Genomic DNA, 6,000 nt, shown 5'->3' with positions numbered 1-6,000 from the left:
TCTGGGGTACTCGGCTAGGGCTGTGGTCCGCGTGTCTGTCCCTGCATTACCACACTGGGGCCTATGGCTTCGTAGTACATCGCAATATACAGAGGAACAAACACCCCTAACTTCACTCTTTTTTTCAAATTGACTTAGTGATATGTGATGGAGCTTTGTGTGTGTGTGTAGAAAGTTTAGAATTGGCAAGTGATTTAAAGGTTTGGATGGCATTTTTATTGGAATTGAAGCAAATCTGTATATTCATTTCAGAAAATTGGTGTCCTTACAGTTTTTAGTGATCCCAAATAATGACTATAGCATATCACCATTCACTCAGCTGTGTTTTGTGTTCTGTAACAGCCTTAATCCTTGTCCATAAAATGTTTGTGTGTCCATGTTAGCTTGCTTTCTGTTTATTTGTTTATTTGTTTGTTTGTTTATTTGTGGTACTGGGGATTGACCCTAGGACCCTCACACCGAGTTACACCCTTGGCCTTTTTGGATTTTCTATTTTGAGACAGGACCTTGCTAAGTTGTCCAAGTTGGACTCCATGTGGTCTTTCTGCCTCAGTTACCCGGAGTGTTGGGATTGCAGGCGTGTGCCACCACATTTGGCTGCTTTCCAAGTGTTTCAGAGTTGGCGCTGCTGTTGCAGATGGTACCCCGTTTTCTAGCTGGTTGACGCTGTGTGGAGGAGCACTGGCCACGCTGCGCCTTGGCTCACTGTGGCTTCTCACCTGCAGAACCAAGCACTGCAGCCTGTCAGCAGGGGTCTGCGGGCTTCCCGGGCAGCACTGTGGCCAAAAGAATATGGCGTTTGCTCACATTTTTCTTATGCAGCTGCATTTAATTATCCTACTTCCTGATTCTAATATTCTGACTTCTTAAAACATTATTAAATAACACTTCATTATAATACATTTCATTAATGACATGGAGAACTTTGTGTGAAAGTCTATTTTAATTCAGTGCAGTAAGATTCACTAATATTGCACCCTTCTTTCATTCCTGGATAAATTCTAATAAGATGTTGTATATCTGTCTACGTATATTGAAAACCAAGAGTTCATATGGACGTGGGCAATCCCAATCCCAGAGGTGGACCTTGTTTTATTCCCATTTCTGTATTTCTGTCTCCCTTTCCTGATGTGAGGGTCTTGGCTTTCTTGTTCGGCTTTAGTTCCATATTAATCAATCCCTCTGCATGTCAGCAGCCCTCCTCCCTCCACAGGCACCGTGCCCCCCTTGGCATGGAGTTGTCCTTGCTGCGTGGGTTCCAACACCCATGCCAGGCCACCTCCCCGGACACCTCCTCCAATGAGTGCCCCTCACCTTCACTCAATCCAGTGCTCTCCCTTCTCCATGTGGTGTTCTGCATCTCTGTAGTCTTGCTTTCATTCTTTTGTCTTGCCGGTATGGAGGAGTGGTATATTCAGTAATTTTTAAAAAAACTTTTATAATTTTGATTTACTCCTAAACATGGGCTTCCTTTTAACCCTGAACTAGTCTGGCAAGTTTTCTCATAATCAAAATGTTTCATTTGAGAATTCATACATATTAAGTTTTAAATTTTTAGTAGCAGTAGTACATATATGCAGTACGTAGTGATTATGTTCAGCACAGGGAGTTAATACATGCACACAAAACATCGTAACTCTTTTCATATGTCCTTTCCATTCCTTCCCTTCCTCTCCTCCACCTCTTGGTCCCCTACCCTTTTGCAAAAGTTCTAGCTCCCTATTTCCTATTATCTATCTTTTATTTTGCTTTTTAAATTATTTATGTTTTGGGTTTCTCATATAGGAGAAAACGTGTTTATTTAACCTTGTGTGTCTGATTTATTTCATTCAAGTAGGGGTCTTAAAGTGCACCCATTTTCCTAAAAACGACTCAAATTTATCCTTTATAGCAGAGTAGCACTCTGTTGTATAACAATGTTACATTTTCTTTATCCATTCATTGGTTGATGGATATATAGGGCACTTCCAAGATTTAGCTCTTATAAATGGCTGCTATAAACATAAGTATGCATGTATCATTGTAACATGATGTCTTTACCTTTAGGGGGAAGATACCTAGAAGGTGAACAGCTGGGTCAAATAAAATCAATTATTACTTTTTTGGAGAATCTCCAAACTGATTTTTATAATGTTTGTACTAGTTTCTAGCCCCACCAACAATGTAGCAGTGTTCATTTCCCTTCAAGCCTAGCCAGTACTTGTTATTATATGTTTCTTTATGATAGCCATTCTCTCACAAGATAAAATCTCAGTGTTGTTTTAATTTGCATTTCTCTAATGGCCGGGGATATTAAACATTTTTTGATGTTTACTGTCATTTGCACTCCTTCTTTTGAGAAGTGTCCTATCATTTCAGTTGCCTATTTTTTAATTTGGTCTTTTATATTAAGGCATCTGATTTTTTTTTTTAGTTCTTTATATATTCTAGTATTAGTCCTCCGTTGGAGGAGTAGCAGGCAAAATTTTTCTCTCATTTGGTAGGTTGCCTCTTCACTGTTGGTTGTTTTCTTTGCTGTGCAGAAGATTTTTAATTTGATATGATCCCATTTGTTGATTCTTGATGTTATTTCTTGTGTAACTAAGGTTTTGTTCAGAAAGTCCTTGCCAATGCCTATGTCTTCATTTACCTATTTTATATTCCAGTAGATTGTGTTTCTGTTTTAATATTTAGATCTTGGATCCATTTTGATTTTCATTTAGTAGATTGTGAAATATATGGGTCTAGATTCACTCTTTCCCATGTGGATGCCCAGTTTTCCCAGCACCATTTGGTAAAGAGACTACATGTCCTCCAGCACACATTTTTCTCCTCTTTGTCAAAAATCAGATGCTGAATGTGCCTGGGATTCTGCTTATGGTTCACCCTGCCTGGTGTGTTCATTCCATTAGACTTTTTGGCACCATTGACATCATTGTCTCTTTCTAGGATATCCTTAAGAATTTTCTGAAATGCTGGTTTGATGGTTATTAACTTCTTAACCTATTTTTTCTTTTTTTCATGGAAAGACTTTCTTTCTCCATCAATTTTGAAAGGTAGTTTTGCAGTGTGTATCAGTCTAGGTTGGAAGTTGTTTTCTTTTAGGACTTGAAACACTGGCTTCAAGCTCTTTGGGCCTTTAAGGATTGTATTGAATAGTCTGTTGTAATTCTAATGGGTTTACCTGTGTAAGTGATTTGTTGCTTTTCTCTAAAGCTTTTACAATTCTGTCCTTGTGCTAGATATCTGGGATTTTGACTATAATGTGTCAAGGAGAAATTCTTTCCTGATAGTGGTTCCTTGGGATTCTATATGCCTTGTTTATCTGTATGCTAAATTCCTTTCCCATCCTTTAAAGTTTTCTGCTATGATTTCTGCAAACAGATTTATTATGCCATTCGTTCCATGTTCTAATTTTTTACTAACTTCAAATAATTTTACTTCAGTCTTCTTTGCATTATCCAGCAAAGATCCATGTTCTCTTGTTTTTTACAAGGTGTCTCTGAGTATATGGTATATGCAGTACCTGCACCAGACCTATCTTCTAGTGCCATCATTCTGTCCTCACATCAGTCACTTCTGCTGCCCATACTTTCAAAGGAATTTTTATCTACTGAATTTCTGTTTGATACATTTTCAAGGGCTCCTATTGTTTGCTAAACTGCTCATTCATGTTCTGCATTTCTTTTTTAGCTCAGCTACCTTTTTATTACTTTCTTCTATAAGCTCACTAGTCATTTTGTTTATTAAGTCCATTATTTGTTTAGTTATGTTATCTGTGAGCTTGCTGAGTGTTGTGGCTTGTATCTAGGTGTTTCCCCAAAAACCTCACGTGGTCACAGGTGAGGATTTTTGGAGGTGGCTGGATCTAGGGTGTGTGATGCTGAGATTAAGGATGTGATGCTGGGATTAGTAGTGCGATGCTAGGATTAAGGGTGCCCCACCCTGGGTGTGAGTGCTACCTACCCTAAGGGCAGGAAGCCTGGATGGAATATAAAGGACAAACAGGGTTGCTGCCACCACTTGCTGCTTTGCTGCCTTCTGCCTACTCTGCCTACTCTGCTCTGCCATGCCCCTCTGCCATGCCATCCTGCCTTGGAGCCAGTTGACTACAGACTAAAACCTCTACAAAGTGTGAGCTGAAATAAACCTTCCCTCCTTTAACTCTGGGTGTTGGATATTTTGTCTTGGCAGCAACAAAAGTAATTAAGACACCAAGCATCTTATTGATCTTTTTTTTGTCTCCTCTTTTATCATTTCATATAATTCATCTGCTTAGCTTTTGATATCCTCCCAGTGGATCAAAATTGAAAGAGTTGGGACTTTTTGGAGGCATTTTATTGCCTTGTCTTCTGTTTCTACTGTTTTATTTCATTTGTGCTGAGGGCTGTGGGGTCATTATAGTGGAAACTTTGTTCTCAGTGGGGAGATCTCTTTAGTTAGTGTCTGCTTTTCAGTGCTGTACTCCAGGCATGGCTAACTATGTGAGACAAAGACTTTTGCCCCTGTCCCAGGATCCAAACACCTTTATTAATTTGAGGAGGGGTCTAGCACTCGGTTCTCTGAAAATAAACTGTAGTATTGTTGATATACAAAGTCAAACCAGATATTGCTATACAATAAAAACCAATTGATAGCAATAAATATGCCACCTGGGAAATATAAACAAATCAGCATCAGTAATAGAGTCAAAGACAAACAGGATATTGACTACCATAACAACCAATAAACACCACCGCTATACCACATTAATAGATGAAATCTGTAATTATAATATAGACATAAAGACAAGTCAAATATTGACATACAATAAATATCTACTAAATACAACTATACCACCATTAATAATGGAAAATAATTCAAACTATAGCATAGAGTCAACTAAATATCTAAAGATGCATAAGGCTTAATAATACTACACTAGACCCTTGACTTATGGACTCAATTCATTTGCAAGGGCTGGTTGTAACTCAAGTTGGTTACAAGTCAAGACTATTTTTGCCATAAGAAATAATGGAAATACCCATAATGTGCTCCAAACCTCCCATAGCACCCCTTAACTAACCTTTTCATAATAAAAAGTGTTGTATAATGTGTGTAATTTGCCAGAAACACCAATAATTTTCCTAGTATACTCATCAAAAAGTTATACAATGTGCCTAGTTTACCAGAAACAACACTTTCATACTATTCAAGTTGACATCTTTGGCTTGCAGGAAGGAAAGATGAAATGAAAGGTGGTTACTGTTTGGCAGGAGAGTCCCCTTCCTGAAGAACATCAGGAATCTGGCTCTCTGGTGTCTTTTCTCTCCTTGGGAAAGTCTGTAGCCCACAAGGGCCTGCTTCTGAGTCACTGGGTCTAAATATTTTCATAACTAAAAACTGGTCTAAGGTTGTCTATTTCTCTATTTTCTTTAACACTGTTCTTTTTTATTGCTTTTCTCACCTTGCCTTCCTTTCTTAGCTTCTTTTCTAGCTTTCTCAGAGCCATGTTGATAGCAGTAATTATAGTGATTACATAAAACACAGACTGAAATCACATCCACAAACCGCACATCTGGGCTCAGACTGATGCTTATGTTCACTTGCATATGCCTTTCTGGCACCGAGAGTCTTTGTTTACAACCACATGGCTAATGACATTTGGGTTGTAACTCAAGATTTTCTCATAAGTGAAACCTAAAATTCCAACTGTGACCCAAGTTGTTCCATGGAAAACTGGTCCCTCAAGGGTCCACCGTACTAGGAGAAATAAAGGGCAGTGGGGAAGGGGAAAATAAGAGTAAAAATTGAAAAATAAAAGATGAGAATGAGAAAAGTGAGATAAAGTATCCTATTAAGTAGTAAAATAAAACTCAGAATTAGATAAAAGAAACACAAAGAACAAAAAAACACATAGCAAAATAATAAAAAAAAAAAAAAAGATAAGTCCCCAAATCCCCCAAAACAAACCAATAAAAAGAGAAATGAGTAAAACATTTTTTTTTCTGTCTTTTTGAATGAGTGAGGTTTCTTTTCAGG

This window comes from Chinchilla lanigera, unplaced genomic scaffold (genome assembly GCF_000276665.1).
Source record: "Chinchilla lanigera isolate Chin_1 unplaced genomic scaffold, ChiLan1.0 scaffold00120, whole genome shotgun sequence".
Taxonomy (NCBI): Eukaryota; Metazoa; Chordata; class Mammalia; order Rodentia; family Chinchillidae; genus Chinchilla; species Chinchilla lanigera.
The sequence above is the reverse complement of the archived record's forward strand: the minus strand, read 5'-3'. Positions refer to the sequence as shown.